Below are 19,333 nucleotides of genomic sequence, written 5' to 3' on the forward strand. Positions count from 1 at the left end.
CAGTTGCCCTCTAGGTATGGCTAAATTTGGAGAGATGGAAAAAATTCCAAACATGCACATCAATAAAAAACAAATACACCATAAAAGATAACCCCAGGTAGCTAAAATGAGGGATATGTATCCATAGTATACCACAGAGGGGTAGGAGGGAGGGAAAACCTGACTGCAGATGCATACCTATCGGACATCTACATTTATGGTAGGTACAAAACTGTACTATGTCCTTCAAGGATGCATCTGCAGTCCTTACATATGGGTAGAATACCATAGCTAAGCTGGGGGAGGTAGGACCTAAGAAAAAGATGGTGTAGCTAATATGCCCTGCAGGACTGCACTAGCAAAGCCTGCTCTGGATCTGGAATATAAGGGCAAGTTGTAATGCTTGGAAAATGTATGCACAGAGCTCCATGTAGCAGCTTCTAAAATGTCCTTTGTAGCCACCCCTCTTAAGAAGGCTGTGGAGGTGGCTGTTGCTCTGGTGGAATGAGGCCTTATGTTAACTGGCACAGCTTTTCCATGAAAGGAGTAACAGAACCGAATGCAATTTCCTATCCATTTTGAAATTGTCTGTTTGGAAATTGCTTTTCCTTGTACACCAGCAGCATATGCTACAAATAGTTGGTCAGTTTTTCTGTAAGTCTTAGTTCTGTCCAAGTAGTAGCGCAACTGTCTGTGGATGTCCAAAGTATGCAGAAGTTTCTCTCCTTTATTTTGTGGATTTGGAAAGAAGGTCGGCAGGTGAATAGCTTGGTTCAGTGAAACCCTGGATACCACCTTTGGCATGAAAGAAGGATTGGTTCTCAAAGAGACTCTGTCCTGATGAAAAATGAGAAATGGCTGAACTGCCATGAGGGCCTGTAATTCAGATACTCTTCTTGCTGAGGTTATGACCAGAAGGAAGGCAGTCTTCCAAGATAGGAATTGTAGTTCTGAAGATTCCGCTGGTTCAAAGGGAGGGAGAGTTAATTTTTCCAGCATGAAGTTAAGGTCCCATGTAGGCACTGGTGGTTTCCTTGGAGGGTTGATGTTTTTTATCCCTCTTAGAAACTGCCTTAGTAGAGGATGAGAGAATACAGGTGGATCAGTGTTGTACTCTGCTGAAATTGCTGAAGCATGAATCTTTATGGAGGAGAAAGAAAGGCCATTATCGAGCATTTCAGCCAAGTATTCCAAAATATGTGGAATGCTCATGACTGTCGGATCTTGACCCTTTGTGGTGTTCCAGGTACGAAATCTTTTCCATTTTGCTGAATATGCTTTTCTTGTGGAAGGCCGTCGGGCTTCCATGATGATATCCTGTACCCTCTTGGATAGCTTATCCTGGCGAGAAGTCAAGGTATTTTCCAGGCTGTCAGCTGTAAGGTTTTGAGGCTGGAGTGCAGAGTCTTGCAATTGTGTTGTGTCAGTAGAAGTGGTCATTGTGGTAGAGGCCAAGGTTTCGTGTGTGACATGTTCCTTAACAGTGGGTACCAGTGTTGTCTTGGCCGGTCCGGAGCTATCAGAATTACTTTTGGTTGCTCTGTCCTGATCTTCAGTAAGACCTTGGTCATTAATGGCAGCGGTGGGAATGCATATACCGTTAGAGTTTTCCAGCTGAAGGAGAGGGCGTCCACATTCCATGCTTGAGGATGGTATGTCCTTGTGCAGAATTTCCTCAGTTGATGGTTGTGGTTGGAGGCAAATAGATCTATGTCCGGCCTTCCCCATGATTGTGTTATCTGGAGAAAGATATCTGGGTGCAACATCCATTCGTGTGGATCCATGATGTTTCTGCTCAGGCTGTCCGCCAGTACATTGTCTTTTCCTGGTACAAACTGGGAATGGAGCTCTATATTGAGGTTTAGGGAAAGTTCCCACAGATTCATTGCCAGCCTGCAAAGAGGGTATGAATGGGTACCTCCTTGTTTGTTTATGTACCACATAACTGTGGTATTGTCTGTCTTTATTAACAAGTGACCTTGGTGCAGGAAGTGCTTGAAGGCCTCGATGGAATGTATAACTGCCAGCATTTCCTTTTGGTTGATGTGCAGATGCAACTCTTTTTGTGTCCATTGTCCTTGAATGCATTTGCCCTCCATGTGTGCTCCCCATCCATGGTCTGAGGCATCCGTTGTAATGGTTTGGCTGGTATGTGGTTTGCTGAAAGGCAGGCCCTTGTTTGACTGGCTTGCTTTTGCCCACCACAGGAATTCCTTTTGAAGGCATGGAATGAGGGGGATAAAAGTTTCTAGGCTGTGACTGTGCTGAGACCATAGACTCCTTAGGTACCATTGTAGTTTCCTCATATGCAGCCTTGCTAGTGGAATCAGAAGAATGCAAGATGCCATGAAACCCAGGGCCTGCAGGATCTTCCTTGCAGTAAGCTGGGTTTGTGTTGTCAGATTTCTGAAGTAATACGGTAATTGTGCTTGTTTTTCTACTGTGAGAAAAGCCATTTGGGTGTTTGTATCCAGTTTTGCACCCAGGAAAATTATTCGTTGGGATGGAACAAGTCTTGATTTCTGAATGTTGACTGTGTATCCCACGGCCTGTAGTAGTCGGATGGCATAGTTTAAGTGTTTTACCAGTGTTAGCTGGCTGTCCGCTTGTATGAGGCAGTCGTCCAGATATGGGCATATTTGAATCCCCTGAAGTCTGCAATGTGCAATTACTGATGCCAGGCATTTCGTGAATACTCTGAGCGCAGTAGATAAGCCAAAAGGCAATGCTGAGAATTGATAATGCTCTGAACCTGCAAGAAATCTGAGGTGTCTTCTGCAACTTTGTCTGATAGGGACATGCAAGTATGCCTCCTTGAGGTCTAGAGTTACCAGCCAAGACCCATTGCCCAGCATGGGAAGGAGTTGCTGTAAGGTCAGCATTTTGAATTTTGGCATGATGAGGTAAGTATTCAGTGCGGACAAGTCCAGAATAGGCCTCCATTGCTTTTCTTTTCTTGGAACAAGGAATAGTCTGGAATAAAATCCTTGGCCTTGTTCTGTGAGAGGAACTCTTTCTATCGCTTTCATTTGTAGTAGTTTGGAAATTTGCTTGAAAGCTTCTGCCCTTTGGTTTGGTGGCAGGTTTGGCATGCCTTGTCTTTTTGGTAATGTATGAAAATGGAATCTGTATCCTTTGTCTATTATTTGCAGTATCCATTTGTCCTTTGTAATACTGTGCCAATTTTTTGAGAATAAAGATAGCTTTCCACCCAAAGGTGCTTCCAATTGAGCCCTGGTTGGCGGGGTCAAAGTCAAGTCATTGAGATGGTCCTTGTGTAGTAGTTGTAGGCCCTGCAGTACCTCTCTGGTTAGGAGGCTGCCATTGACGTCCTCTGTAGGAGCCTCGAGCTTGCCCTCTACCTCTGGCACATCTGTTTCTGCCTCTTTGAGATCTGTGTGTGTCCGGAAAGGACCAATTCTTAGAAGGCCAATTTCTGCTGAATCTTGGTGGTTGGACCTGGAGAAAATCTTTGACTGTTTGTACAGATTTAGCCTTTTCCTCAAATTTCTTTAAGACCCCCTGAGCCGTGGAGCCAAATAACTTTTGCTTTTCCAACGGAGCATCTAGAAGCTTTGCTTTAACATGATCTGGCAGAGTTTTTTCCTTCAGCCAAGCATGTCTACGTATGACTGCACCTGTCATTGCTGACCTACATGAAGCTTCCAATGCATCATAACCACACTGCAAGAAATGGTTGCTAACCTGCTGGGAGTTATGTACCAGATCCTGAAGTACCTTGCGATCTAGGGGTTCAGGTGAAGATAGTTTTTTATGCAATTCATCTAACAAATACTCTTGGTACTGTATCATATGGAATTGACAATTTAATGCCCTCATAGAAAGAGTGGAAGAAGTATACACTTTTTTACCTCATCTCTCTAAAGCCCTGGAATCCCTTTCAGAAGGAAGTGGATTTTTAGTAGTGGTGGTTGCAACCCCTTTAGGGCCCTGGGAAATAGTTTCTGGGTCAGCAGAGTGGCCCTTGTAAAGGAAATGATGTGAGTCCGGGACCCTGTAGTACCTGTCGGGTTTGACAGGAGCCAGAGGAAGGGAGTCAGGGGAAATGCTAGACTCAGAGTACACATCATCAATGACATTTAAAACAGGAGGAATAGCCAAAGGTCTATGCTGAGGTAAATGCAAAAAAGTCCTTAATCTCTTCCTGGAATCAGAGAATTCCTGGCCCTGCCATTTGAAATGCTCTCTCATGGAGTGAAGGGTCTCCCCAAAGGACAACTCTTCAGGAGGGGAGGCCGAGGGAATAGATTCCTCTGCATCAGAATCCTCGTAGGCCGTAAAGGCCTCCTCCTGGTAGTCTGATAGGGCAGAGTCATCTGAGGCCTCATCAGAAGACTGGGGATCAGTGTGCTCAACCCTGGGCCTTTTGTCTAGAGGAGGTTGAGAGCCCCTGTCCGGATGTGGCTGAGAGCACCTAATTAAGGTAATAAGGTCCTCAGCTAAACTTAAAATCTGTGAACCGGTAGTGGATCCCTGAGGAATAGCCTTGGGAGGGAGAGATTTTGGCTGTTTAGCAGCTTTAGCACGTGTAAATGCCTTTATGGACATGGATGCAGGAGGCCTGGCTGCCCCACGTGCTGGAGTAGTTTTATCTAGAGAAATGGTTTTGGTTGTTTCCAGAGCACCAGTTTCAGAGGGGAATTCTATGACCGACTCAGAGGTGGCCTCTGGGACCGAGGTTGTCGGTTGTGCGGTTTCGTCAGTCGGAAGCACCAAGGATTCTGTTTCAGCAGATACCGAGACACTCGCGGTAGGCCTAGGCGTGGTTTCGGCCGAAACCACGGTCCGCGTGTGTCGGTCCTTGTCCTTCCGTTTTTTGGTTAAATGAGTAGTCGGAAGCTCCGACGGCATCTTGTAACAGTAACTATCCCCAAAAAATTCCTCTGCAAACTCCGACCGACGCCTAAAAGTGCGTCTATTGAAGGAGGCACAGGCTGCACAGGCCGAGACGTCGTGGTCTGGGCCTAGGCAGGGGAGGCAGTAAGAGTGGAAATCCTTATGAGGTATTTGTTTCCCACAAGTTAAACAATTATTAACTTTAACCGTTTGATCTGACATCGGCTGAGGTAAGAAAGAGTCCCCAACGGGGTACTTAGCTTTTTGAAGTCTTCGGTAGCTGAAATTACAGGAGCTGGCCGACCGGCACTTGCGAACTGCTTCTGCTTCGGGCACCGCGCGGCAAGAAAGACTGAGGAAGATGGCGTCAGCTGACGGTTTTATATCCCAGGCGCTCTGACGTCGGGAGAGGGGCGACATCAGCCGACGCTGGACCCAGACTTTGGAATCCGGCCGACCGAAGGGCTGCCTGAGGCAGGGCAACCCATATGTAAGGACTGCAGATGCATCCTTGAAGGACATCGGACTCTTTCATATAGGATCAAAAGTCCAAAATCTGATTCACATCTTAGACTTATTATGGAATTTGGGGGCAATACCAGGGACTTACAAGATATTATACATAAACATTGGGATATTATATATATGGAGGATAAACTAGCTCAGTTTTTGCCACTTAGATGTAGGTTTGGATATAGAAGGGGAAAAATATGGGGGGGGGATAAACTAGCCCAGTTTTGCCACTTAGATGTAGGTTTGGATATAGAAGGGGAAAGATATGGGGGGGGGTTCAACCATTACAAAAAGGGCAATCAGGTGGTCTATAATAGTTTACAAACTGCATTACAAGGAGGCCCATTAATGGGTAGTTTTCCATGTGGACACTGCAGGTTTTGCAGCATGGTCCCTAAACAAAGCTCATTCGCTTCCTTTAATTGTTCCAAAGTGTAGGATATAAACATTTTTGGAAATTGCAGCAGTGATTGGGTGATCTATTTAGTGAATTGTACTTGTTCTTCCTTCTACGTCGGGCAAGCTTCTTGCTCATTTAAACTTAGAATATCAGAGCATATGAGTGATATTAAATACCATAGGAATAAAAATGCATTATACAAACACCAGGTATTACATCCTTCGGCTAGGTTTAGGTTCACAATTACAGACAGAATATACAAACCAAATACATCTTTAGAAAATTTACATTCCTTTTTGGATCTTAAAGAAAGGATGTGGATAATTACATGAGGTGGCTTACTTTCTCCAGGACTCAATGAACAATTGTGATTGGATAATTATGTGGTGCATTAATGGGCCATTCTATATATACATTAATTGTGATACTAATTGTTAGACAGCACTGATGAAGGCTTTATGCTGAAGCTGGTATGCTTTGTCACCCTTTGGGTGCTATGAGTTTTGTGTATTTATTAATTGGTATTCATGCCCACTAAACCAGTTTTACATTAAAGGTTTTTGTGGAATTTAGTGCTGGCCCATTTGTTTTTTTTTTTTTTGGACTTTAATGTTCCTAAGTTACCCATCTCCTTTTTATGTCTTAATTTCTAGTTTTTATTTATTTTTTCTTCTCTGTACCCTCCTTTCAATTGCTTTATCATTTTCTTCTTGTTCTTCTCTTGTCTCAAATTGTCCCCATTTCCCCTTCTTTACTTCCTATTAATGCATATCTGTTTTTTTATCTTGCACTGTAATACTTTCGCTTTGTAAAACATTTCCTACTTCACTTCCATCTTCCTTATCAATTTTATTTACATTTTCTTTTTCAGTTATCTCCCTATAATACTTTCTCCACCAATATCTTCAGTAGTATTATCATCAGATTGTCTTTCTTCCATAATATTCTCTTCTTCTACTCATCTTCTCTTTTCTAGTACAGAAACCAAAAATGATCAAATCCATTGCATTTCTATACTTAGGCTTACACATTTTAGTGGTATGTCCCTGTTCCCTGCACTGACCACATCTTTTATTACAATCCTGCATCCTGTTTTAGGTTGACCCCTAAAATTTTCTGTCCCCGGTTTTCCATTCACAATTGTAACATCTGAAATATACTGCAATCTTCCAGTGTCACCCATACCTCCCACCCCCCTGCCCAAACATCTCTCATCATACTTTTGTAACTGCATGTACCTTATTGCAAAACAGTACTTAACTTATTCTTCTATGTCCAACATTCTGAATTGCATATTTATTTTCTTCCTTAACTTCAGTCCCAAGTTCTAAAAAGTATACTCATGCCATAGTGCCACTGAACTATTTTTCTCCAGTTCATTCTTACATTTTTCAAGAAAAGTAAAAATTCATAAGTAACCTTGCAAAAGTAGTCTGTTCCTATATGTATTAATGCTCTTATCTGTTGCACTTTAAACTCCAAAAGTAAAATAGTGCTATCTATAGCTTCGTCATTGTTAATAGTGTCACTTTTCTGTTTTAATTCTTATTGTCAATGTTCTCTTCTGGTTTTGCTGGTCTTACATCAGTTATTGGCTTCTTTTAGCTTCATACAAAGCATTTTTATTGTCTTTATTTACCCTGTGTATGTAAAAGATTTAACTATTCACAACAACACTCTGTTGCAGGTGAATGCTTTTGAAACCACATGGCCAAGCATACCCTAAAACTGCTGTCAGTAACGTCCAGTAATTCAGTTCCTTTCTTGAATCAACTGCCAACATCTTTTCTGTTATCTATCCCAGCACACAATTCACACAGTACTCCAACTTACTTCCTTATCAGTATTCATCTCACCTTGATCCATGATCTCCATCAGCACAGAAGCTTCCAGATCTCCTTCCACCAACTCTATAACAACAATCTTACAGAATCTGTTTGCAATAATTCAACATTCTGTACTAAAGCACACTGCTTGCTGTCTCCTTTCTTCTAGCAACTTGGAATTCACCAAGCAATAGTGACAGCCTTCAGGCACAAAATACAGCTCGAAAAGAGGTGGGGCTGCTTTATTATACATTAACACTTTCACTATATACCATACTTTATAATACCTTAGTAAAACACTTTACGTGTTTATTTTCCTAAATATAAGTAATAACATTTTATCTCCCCGCCCTTTCCACCATAAGCATTTCTTTATATATTACTTCATCTTTTCTTTTGTTATACAGCAATTCTTCATATCTTCTTTGCCATAAATACCAGATAGCAGCAAATAAAATTGTATCCCCTTTTTCAATTTCTTTTTCACTCCCAAACTTATATTTTCCATACAGCACCATGTCCATAGCAATGTTTTTAAATATATTCCTGTCATAAACATATCTGAATAATGTCCAAAACTGTTCATTTTTCTTATAATGCAAAAAAAAGTTCTGATGTCTCTTCAGTATTATAGCTATTGGACATTCTTTCTTCTATCATAGGATCATAGGAGGTTACTAGGCTAATGGCCCTAGGGCCCTTACAAGCCTAGCTAAGAGATTATCCCCAAAAAAGAAACCTCAGTTAGGCCGTCTCGCCTCTGTCAATGAGGGACATAGGTGGAACCCCTGGGACAAATTTGTGTTTTCCCATCCACTCATCAAGGTTGCGCTTGAAGAGGGTCAGTGAGGTACTCTGTTTGACATGTATGGGACGTCTATTCCAGAGATGGGGCAGCTTCTGGGAGACAAACCTGCCTCTCCAGCAGATTATGTTGATGTCGCATATTAGATTTAGGCCTATCGAGCGGGTAATGTGTGAGGAGACTTACGGATATGAAGCATCTCTAGTAGGGCAGGGTCCGATATTGCCTTGTAGGCGAGACACAGGTCACCTCTGAGCAATCTGTATGATACCGAGTACAGTGATAGTGATTTCAGCCTGTCCACATAGGACAGGTGTTGGAGGCCATGGATTCTCTTTGTGAGGTATTTCTGTGGCCTTTACAGTTGGTGTATGTGTTTGGAGAGGTACATACCAAACGGGGCATTATACTCAATTATAGGTCTAATGAGGGAGAAGTACAGAGGGGTAATAACCTCCTTTTTTCTGGATGCAATCCCTTTACTTATGAGATGAACCAAGTAAAATGCTTTTCTGACTACTGCCACCAAATGATGGTCGAATGTGAGATTGTTGTCAACATGAGTACCCAGGTCTCTCACCACAGGTTGAGTGCTTAGGGGGTTGCCGTTGATGTGGTAAGCAGCAGGGGCCATGTTTTGTCGAATGGTATGATAATACATTTTTTGCATTTAACTTAAGGCCATGACTTTGGCACCAGTTATTTGTAGCTGTGAGACCCTCTTGCAGTATGTAAACATCATTTGGGAAGTCAATGACAGCACCCAACTTACAGTCATCCGCAAACATGGTCAGCCACAGGCCCTTTGTCTTTGCCTGGACCTCTGAGAAGTAGATGCCAAACAGTAAGGGTCCCAGTACAGAACCTTGGGGAACACCACTAGTGACACATCTGCTGTTATTTTATATCATGCTGCTTTTCACTGACAGTTTGTCCAATAGCAAAAAATTAAAGTTATGTACTCACCATAACTATGCATCTGTGTTGCCCATTTTCATTCTTCCTCAACATACGGGTTACAAATCTGATTCGGTCGCATTCCACAGACCTATGGATCCAACTCTCAATCTCCTCCCTCAACCCATAATGCCCCAGTCAGCCTACAATACCTCAGATCAAGTTTGCTGCCTTATAGATCCAAAAATATAGTTGGAAAAAGGAAATAACAGAAAGGCTAGGGCTCAAATCTGATATGAAATGTTCCAAAATATCCATTAGATCACTCCAGAAGATAACAGGAAGGGAGAAGGAGGGAGGGGAGTTGAGGAAGAATGAAAATGGACAACCCAGATGCATAGTTATGGTGAGTACATAACTTTAATATCTGATGTTGCCCTTTTCATTCTCTCTCAACATATGGGACAGAATCCCCAGCTATGTGAATCTTGAGTGGGCCCTCATGGAAGGATATTCCAGAGAACTACCAAAGCAAAAGCAGCTCAACTTCTAGAACTCTAGTCTAGTTTGTAGTAAGCAATAAAGGTATGGGCATTAGACCTGGTAGCTGCTGTGCAAATATCATCAATGAAAACTCTAGACCAGAAGGCAGGAGAAGTGGAGGTTTTGGTAGGGAGAGACCTCGCTGGGAATATACAAAGGAAGTGCAATTAGTAATCCATTTGGCCAGAGTAACTTTAGAAATCGGTGATCTTAGACTGTTCAGGGAGAAAGAGACAAACAACTGCTCTGTTTTCCTGAAATCCTTTGTTCTGTGTAAATAGAAACATAGTTGTGTATGTATACCTAAAAGATGTAGCATGTATTCTCCCTTATTTGAAAATTTAGGAAGAAGGCAAATGAATTGTTTAACTGATATTCAATTCAGAAGTTACTTACGGTAAGAAGGATTTATTTACTTATTTGACATTTGTTTACCGGGGTGGTCTGACTGGGTCTACAGAACCCATTTTCAGCAGAGGCCCGGGGAGAACAGCTCCACATACAGTACAATAAAAATACAGTAAAATCTAATGCAGTACAAATCACATTAGAAATACTATACAAAATAAGATGAAAGAACAAACTATGTTACAAGAAGGTACAATATATACTACATATCTAGACGATTCTATAGAGTTAAAAACATTATAGACAATAATAGTCACTCTCACTATACATGATGTAGTGTCCAAAAAATAGTACGTAGGTGGAGCAATGTGTGACACTGACTGCTACAGTTCATGAAAAAATAAAAAAATAAATAGAATGTTAGTTTCCGTTAGGAAAATAATAGCCAGAAAGTTAGTGATGCAGAAAGACAGTGAGAAAGTTAAAAAGAATAGAATAGAAGCAATACAGCCTGAGCAGTAGCTTAAGGATATGGTATAGAAACAGAGAAGGAGTTAGAAAACCCTTAGGAACTTGCAGACTGTGAAGGATTGAAACGTGACAGAAATGGAGGATGAGGCTAGTGTGGAAGAAGAGGAAGTGCTGAGCATCAGGCAGGCTATATGCAGGAGCACAGCCATGTCTTTTTGAGATGATTTTTTAAAGAGGCTTTGAAATGGGCTAGGCCGGGCATAGACCTGGTAGCTAGAGGTTGTGAATTCCAAAGTACAGAGAAAGAGTATGACTACAGTCAGTCATCTGGTTTTTTTGTGGATTTTGAGATAGCTAAGAGATTTTTGTCTTCTGATGGTAGGATCGATTTGGTATGTAAGGTGTGACTAGATTGGTTAATCCAGGGCAGGCAGTAGGCTTGAAAATAAGGTTGTGCAAGGTGGATTGCTGAATAAAGGCAAGTTGGTTGGGGAGTTCAAGCCAGTTTAATTCTAGGAGTGGTTTACAGTAGTGTGTGTGATATTTACAGTTTGTGGCAAACTTTGGAACTTTGATGTAGCCCTGTTCCATCTTGTTTATGGTAGATGTTCATACGTTAGTTAGGATAGGGACACCATAAAGAAGGGAGGGGAAGTAAAAATGTTTTTGCAAGGGTAGTTTTGGTTGCTGCAGTAAAAAAATGTTTGTTTCTATATGAGTGTCCCAGTTTTTGATGAGTTTTCTTTATATTTTGCTGTATACGGGGGTCGAATGAAAGTTTATTGTCAATGATAACTCCTAGAAGTTTGGTTTCCTGCACTATTTCTATGACAATGTTGTCAAATGCAAGGATGTTAAAATGATCAGTGATAGGGGAGGTGTTCTTGGGATAAAAGAGTACTAGTTTTGTCTTCTTAATTCTTTGGATTAAGAAAGGGTTGGGCATTTCTTAGCCAGGATTTGACTGCAGTAAAGGACTGTTGAGATTTTGAAATTAGTTCTGGTAGTGATTGAGCAGTACAGATTATGGTGGAATCATCAGCATACTGAATGAGGGTCCCTGGGTGAGAGACAGTATGAAGGTTGTTTGCGAAAATGTTGAAGAGTAGGGGTCCTAGGATAGAGCCTCAAGGGACTTCAGTAGGGTTGTGGAGAAAGGGTGAGAGTTCATTGGACCATTTCACTCCTTGTTTATGATCCTTGAAGTAGCTCTGAAACCATTTTACTGTGTTATGTGAGAATCTTAAGTTAGACAATGTGTTTAATAGTAAGGGGTGAGACGCTGTGTCAAAGGACTTGGAGAGATCAAGGAATACTCAGGCTGTATAGTATCCTGCATTTCTGGCCTTGTTTATGGTGTCTGTAAAAGATAATAGGGCTGTAGCTGTGCTCTGGCTAGGTCGGGAGCCATGTTGGGTTTTGGATAAAAGATTGTTTGCAATAGATATTGCATTACCTGCTGATGGATACCCCTCTCTAGAAATTTGGATATGGTTGACAAGATGGATATAGAATGGAAATTGGATAGATCAAAAGAGTTTCCTCCTTTGTGGACGGGGGTGATGTGAGATTGTTTCCATATGGTAGGTACTTCTGATTCTGATTGGGAAGGTGATTGAATTAGCAGCCAGTCTGAGGTAGTGTGGTGGAAAATTATCAGCTTAGGTAGAGCAGGGTTTTAATTTATGTAGCAATTTCTTAATGGTGTCAGTAGGTATGGGCTGAAGTAAGAATGAGGTTTAAATAACATTTTGTTGAGTAGGGGGGTTAGTAATGACAGGGTTAGAAGTAGTTGATGGTCTGGGGGTTGGTGTCTGAATAGGTTGAAGGGTGGGGGGGTGGTCCAGCATTAGGGGTGTTAGTAGGTCTGATATAGATTTTATGACGTGCTTGTTAATGTTTTCGGCTATTTGTGATGGAGGGGTATCAGGTGATAGGGTGTGTGTCTCTATTTGTTCCAGGGTTAGGTAGAGAAGATATGGAGGGCCAAAATGTATTGGGGTTGATTTTATGTTGGAGTTGAAGCGGGGAATAATATGGCTTCTTATCTCTGTTGATTAGTTTTGTCACTTTGTTAAGTAGTGTTTTGAAATTAACATGATTTTGTTCATTTTTGTTCTGTTTCCAGGTTATCCAGGCGAGGTCCCTTTGCTTTATCAGGTGTTTACATTCCTTAGAGAGCCATGGAGCTGAGTTCTTTTTGATTCTTTTCATACGAATGGGAGCTGGGGTATTAAGTATGTGAAGGAAGGTATTATTAAAGTATAATACAGCATCATTAATGGATAGTTGTTTAAGGGGTGTCCAGTCTATTTCATGTAGGAGATTGTTGAATTTATGCTGACAAAAATTAGTTGAGTTCCTAACTGATTTTACAGTGTGTACTCATAGTTGTTGTGAGTTTCTTCTAAGGGAATACACTGGCAGACGACCACTGAGGAAGCTAGACAGTGTACCAGAAGAGGGGTAATTTGCGGGGTGGGATACTAGTACCATGGGAAGTGTTTTTTATTCCAAAGTGATGGTATTGGTGTCAAGTGTGCTTTCATAGGAGGTAACGAGGCCAATATGTGGCATGAATAATATGGGAGGGTATAGGGAAAAAGCTGGGGGGAGATATGTGAGAAGCTGTGTTTTATTTATTGGAATGATGGTTGGAGGAGGTTGTTGATGTGTATTGGTGTGTGGGGGGTAAGTGAGGATATAGCTGTAGTGAGGTTGAGAATTAAGAGTAAAGAAGCTAGGCAGGTTAGGAGGAGTATGTCAACTATGATAGTGGGTTTAAAAATAGTAAAAATGGTATTTATGCGTTAGAATGTAATATCAGGTGTAAACAGAGATTATATTATCTTGTGATATGTGTGCAGCTAAAGGCAAGGTTGGAAATGTTTTGACTTCAGGGTGGGCTTTGACAATGAGGTTAGGTGTTTTGCTCTGTATGGTTTGTAATAGGATAGGAGGGGGAGATGTGACTGGTCAGTAGAAAATTATGGTACAATGTTAGTTTGTGTGTATAATAGAAGAGAAGGTGGAAAGCCTGGAGTTAATGCAAGACAGTCTGAGGTGGTGATAGTATTGTGATGGTAAAGCATAGTAAGATACAAAGAATTATAGTAGGGGGTATGAAAATTCAAGGTGATGGATGTAAGGGAAAGCAGATAAGTTTGGTTAAATAAAATTAGGTAAGGTCTGACTGAAATGTGGGTGTGGACAATGTGGAATTGTATATAATTGGATCACAGGAATGAGGGGGAGTGGTTTCCTTGGGATATGAATAGAGGTACTGGGGTGGGTGGGATATGGGGGAAGGTCAGAGGAGCGGAGTGTGTGAAGCGAATGGAGCTGGAAGAACCCCCCCCCGATGGTTTACCACAATAAACAATTAGTGAGGTAGAATGTTCATGGATACAAAGACAAGGTTACTGAACTCTAAACACCTGACTCAAGTCATAGCATCTAATTTTATAGTTATGGGCTTTTCAATGTCTTTTCCAGGGGATCTATTACACTGATAACAGTAAAATATGCAGAAGTGTTACTGTAGCTTCACCTTCAGCAGTAAAAGAGTTGTGAGAGTGGGTGAGTAAGTCGGGGTGGGGATATCCTTCCAGCAGATTCAGCACTACAAACAGAACACACTAATTCATGATTAAAGAAATTAAATTATTACTTCGAGGATGGATGGGTTCAAAAGATAAATCTGTCTTTGTGAAAAACAATGTAAGAAGAATTTGGATGATATATCCTACAGTTTGGAAATTTTACTTGCAGATGCAATTGCTACTAAAAATGCTGTTTTCCAAGACAAAATTTTTAAATTAGTTTTGAATGAAGGTGCAAAGTGTTGGTGTATCAACCCCTGAAGTATGACTGTTAAATCCTGTGGAGGTGATGGATCTTTCATTGGAGGCTTGAGTAAAAAGGTCCCCTTTAGGAAGGCCTTACACAATTAGGAAGAAGCTAAAGAAGAAGCTTTCTTCCCTGAATGAAATTTTGATATTGCTGCTAATTGTACTTTGACTGTGGAAAAACTAGCTCCTTCTTGAAAAAGAGAAGCTAAAAACTGCAGTACTGAATGTATAGGAGCTATAAAAGGGTCAGTTTTCCTCTGAAGAGCCCAAACTGACAATCTTCCATTTACTCTTGTAAATCTTCCTTTTAGATGCTTTCTGGAATGATAGACATATTTGAAGGACTGGGGAAGAAAGCCTGAGCTGTCTAGCTGTCAACGGAATTGGAGAAACTATATGGTTAGTTTAAGGCCTGGGATGTTGGGATGCTTCATTCCAGGAGTGTGAAAGAAGGTCTGGACTTGGGTCGAGTATCCATGGTGAATATCAAAGACATTGGAGATCTCCAAACCCTGGACCCCACACAGTTTCGGTTGGTAAAAGGCAGATCATGTCTCCTAAACCTGAAAGACTTCTTTGAAGTTGTCACCAGAGCCATAGATGAGGGTAAGGTGGTTCACACAGCCTATCTAGATCTCGCCAAGGCGTTCGACACCATCCCCCACTCTGGAATTATAGATAAACTCACTAAACTAGGTATAAATACACTTGGAAAACACTGGAACCTACTTCCCTCTGAACTATCTACAATTCCCTCCTCAACTCTATTTAAAAAGAAACTTAAGCTCTTCCTCAAAACAAAGTGGTTGTGCCCCTGTACTAATCCTGACTGACTATCTAGCTCTTGATACATGACTCAACCTTTACCTTTAGAACCCTGCATATATTTCATCCTAACATCTAATGATCTATTTCTCCATCATAGTATTAATTATCGAAGAAGAAAAAAAAAAAAAAAAAAAAACTTTACTACTAGATGTATTACATGTACATTATGCTATTATTCTATTTAAATGTCTACTTGAAACTGTACTTCTACTAATCAATGTCAAATGTACTGCAAGTATATACTTTAATAATATGTTAACAGATATTATCTTTATCATTTTTCTCTTTTACTGTAAATGTATCTGCATTTTAAACATGTATTTCTCTAATGTGAATTTTTTTAACTGTTTGGAGCTTATCTTCCCGGGCCTCTACTGAAAATGGACATATATCCAGCTAGACTAGCCCGGTCAACAAATGTAAAATAAAATAAATAAATAAATAAATCCCTATGTCACAAGATGGGTTGCCAACTGGCTTACTGAAAGAACCCACACTGTGAAAGTAACAGACTCCAAATCAGACTTCAGACCAGTGACAAGTGGAGTACCACAGGGTTCAGTCCTGGGTCCTCTCCTGTTTGGTATCTACTTCTCTGAAGTACAGGCTAACACAGAAGGTCTTTGGCTAACTAAATTCGCAGATGACTACAAACTAGGAGCCATAATTGAAACTCCTAATGATGTGGACATCCTACAGAAGGGCCTCACTGAGACAGATGCCTGGTGTCAAAGACATGGTCTCAAGCTCACATCCAAAAAGTGCATTGTCATCCCCTTTGGTAAAAATTCTGTACCCATGAACTACCACATAGGTGGTAGTCTACTTAACACCGAAAGTGTGATAAGAGACCTTGGGACACAGGTGGACAGTAGTCTCTCCTTTGATAATCACATTGCCAAAGTGATCAGGAAATCCTTCTACGTGGCACACCTCATCACAAAAGGTTTCTCATCCAGAAAAAAAGAGGTCATTGTTCCCCTCTTCTCATCACTCATTAGACCCATTATAGAGTACAACGCCCCTTTTGGTATGTACCTCACAAGACATCTACAACAACTGGAAAGGCCGCAAAAATACCTCACAAAGAGGATTACTGGTCTCAAACAGATGCCTTACGCAGACCGTCTCAAAAAACTCCAGCTTTACTCCGTCGCATATCGCCTCCTCAGAGGCGATCACTGCCTAACATACAAAGCTATGTCAAACCCAGAGCTGTTGGACATGCTCCACTTATAGAAATCCCATTCCCTCCGAGCTACATGCTCTAGGGAACTAAACCTTGTCATCACAATAAACAGAACATGCTGGAGGGATAGATTCCTGTCCAAGAGACTTCCCATACTTTGGAACAGACTACATATCTATGTCAAACAGAGCTCCTCATTAGCACTCTTCAAGAAAAATCTTGATGATTGGATGGGTAATAGGAAATTCACCCCGAGGATCACTTCTGTGGTTCTGCTTGACAGGGGCACAGGAAAATAATTTTCTTGGGTGGTGAAAGCCAGGGTACATTTTTGGCTAGGCTTGTATAAGCCCTAGGGCCAACAGCCTAGTACCTACCTATGAACCTATGTACCTATGAGACTACAGGAAGGGGAACCACAGTTAATGTGGCCAAAAGAGGTTTAGGAGGATAAATGAGCTCTTCAATCAACTGGCTTTCTGTAAGAATTTTGGAATAAGAGGTACCGGCAGATATGCATAAATGAGACCAGAGATACAAATGGATTGAGCATCTCTTGGTGACCCCTCCTGAGGGGGGGATCAGGGCGAAATACCTGTTGCATTAGTTGTGGGGAGATGCAAAGAGATCACAGAAAGGTTGGCCCCAATGATGGAAAGTCTTCTCCACTGATTAAGAGACCACTTGTGAGTTACCCAGAATGGAGCTCCTAAGTCAGTCCACTAGTAGGTTGGATTTTCCCAGAATGTGCATTGCCACTAGAAAGCGGTTGGAGGAGATCACCCCCCGCCACATTCTAATAGCTTCTTGACAGATGGGATAAGATCGGGTTACCCATAGTTTGTTGATATATCAGACTACAGACATGTTGTTGGTTTGAATTGCAATAACCCCCACAGCGGATCATCTTGAAATTCCCACAATGCTAGTACAGCACTGTTCTCATCTCTAGGACACTTATGTGTGAATTGTTCTTTTGAAGGGGCCACATGCCTCAGACTCTCCTTACCAAGAAATGCACCCCCCCAGCTAGGAGACATCTGTGGTCACCATGGCCACTGGAGGAGGCAGAGTGAAGGGGTGGCCCAGGTAAAGCTCATCCGACTGGATCCATCAACAAAGATGGTTTCTACATACCTGAGTGAGTTTGACTGGGAAGGATAGAGGATGTTGCAGAACAGACCAATGAACAGCTATCCACTGTAGAAATTGCATACAGAAATGTGCTAAGGGAATTAAGACTATAGCCGGTGCCATTGAACCTAGAGCCTGAAGGATAAGTGTGGCTGCGGGAGCAGAATGAACAAGGATTTGCTGTTCCCGGAGCTTGACTGTATCTATACAATGAGGAATCAGAGAAAGAATCTGATTTATTCTGAAAAACCAGGCACCAATGAACTCTAGACACTGTATCCGTTGTTTGGATTTGGAGATGTTGATTGTAATGCCTAGTGTTTGATAAAGCTGAAACAAATAATCCCTGGACTGTTCTAGGAGAAGTCTGGTTGGGGTGGTGAGCAGCCAGTTGTCTAAATATGGAAACACTCTGAATCCTAGAAATCTCAGCTATACACTTGGTAAACACCCTGGAAGCTGTGGTGAGATCAAAGGGAAGGGCTCCAAACTGGTAGAGGCTGGCTCCCAACCGAAAGTGTAAGTATCTTCGGGATCATTTTGACATGATAGTATGCATCCTGAAGATCAGCTGAGCACATCCAATCATCCTTGTGCAAAAACGGCAGAATGGACTGAACCATGACCATTCACAACTTTGATTTCCTCGCAAACTGTTTCAGGTAGCTTAGATCCAAAATTGGTTTCAGGGCCCATGCCTTCTTTGGCACTAAAAAGAATCTTGACTAAGTTCTGTATCCTTTTTGGTCTGGCAAGACATCCTAGATGACTCTTTTGCCCAGCAGCATCTGAATCTCTTACTGGGTGGAACATATGGAAGCTTTCTTCTTCTTTTGGCTGGGAATCTTGAAAAATGGTATAAAATAACCGCTGTATATTATTTTGAGCATCTTAAAATCTTTTGTTATAGAAGCCCAGGCATCTACATGCAAAGAAAAGTGCCCACAACTGCCTTCAGAGTCTCAGAAACCCTGGGTTTGCAGGTTTCTTCTCCAGCGATGATGGCATCTTCTCTTTGAACCCCACCTCTGAAGAAGTAATCCTGGAAAGATCCCTGGGATTTATGGAACCACATTTTCTGGCCCCTCTTTGATTTCAGGAAAAAGATCATTGATAGTAGAAAAGCAAATCCCTACTGCAGACAAAGTCTTTCCTTCTTGTTCACTGTGGGAGAGCACTTCTTTAACAGAAGGACCAAACAAGGACATTCCATCCAAAGTAGCATTGATGAAAGAAGATTTGAAAGGCTCCTCAAGGTCACATAACTGCATCCAGGTGTATGCCCATATGACAATGCCTAAATCAGCAGCCTGTGAGGTACCCTCTGCCGCATGGGATATCAACCTCATGGATGCACTGGAAATGGATAACAGGGTGGCTAGTTGAGACAGCCTTATAAAGTGCACCAAATAATTCAGGGACCTCAAGGCAAAGGTCACTGAAGCAAATATGTGCTTTCCAAATCTATCCAATGCCCCTGACACTCTATTAGGGGGATAGACAAAGGAGCTCTGATCTGCTAGATCTTTTTTGTGGCTGCCAATACAACCATAGCATTAACAGGGATTCCTTTACTCCATTGAGGTCTATCTTTTGGTGGTGATAAAACCTTATCTCCACAAAGTGGGATTGGTTCAACAGAATCCAGTTCCTTCCATGCCCGGCAAAACACTAGGTTGATGAGTTAATCAG

At 41.6% G+C, this 19,333-nt stretch overlaps 1 protein-coding gene across 2 annotated transcripts in view; it reads right to left on the reverse strand.

Moving 5' to 3' along the window:
• FANK1 (fibronectin type III and ankyrin repeat domains 1) overlaps positions 1-19,333 on the reverse strand; it is a 1,042,588-nt gene that overhangs the window by 128,976 nt on the left and 894,279 nt on the right. The gene's annotated exons all lie outside the window — the stretch shown is intronic.

The sequence above is a fragment of the Protopterus annectens genome, chromosome 14.part0, assembly GCF_019279795.1.
Source record: "Protopterus annectens isolate FY-2018-M chromosome 14.part0, PAN1.0, whole genome shotgun sequence".
NCBI lineage: Eukaryota > Metazoa > Chordata > Ceratodontiformes > Protopteridae > Protopterus > Protopterus annectens.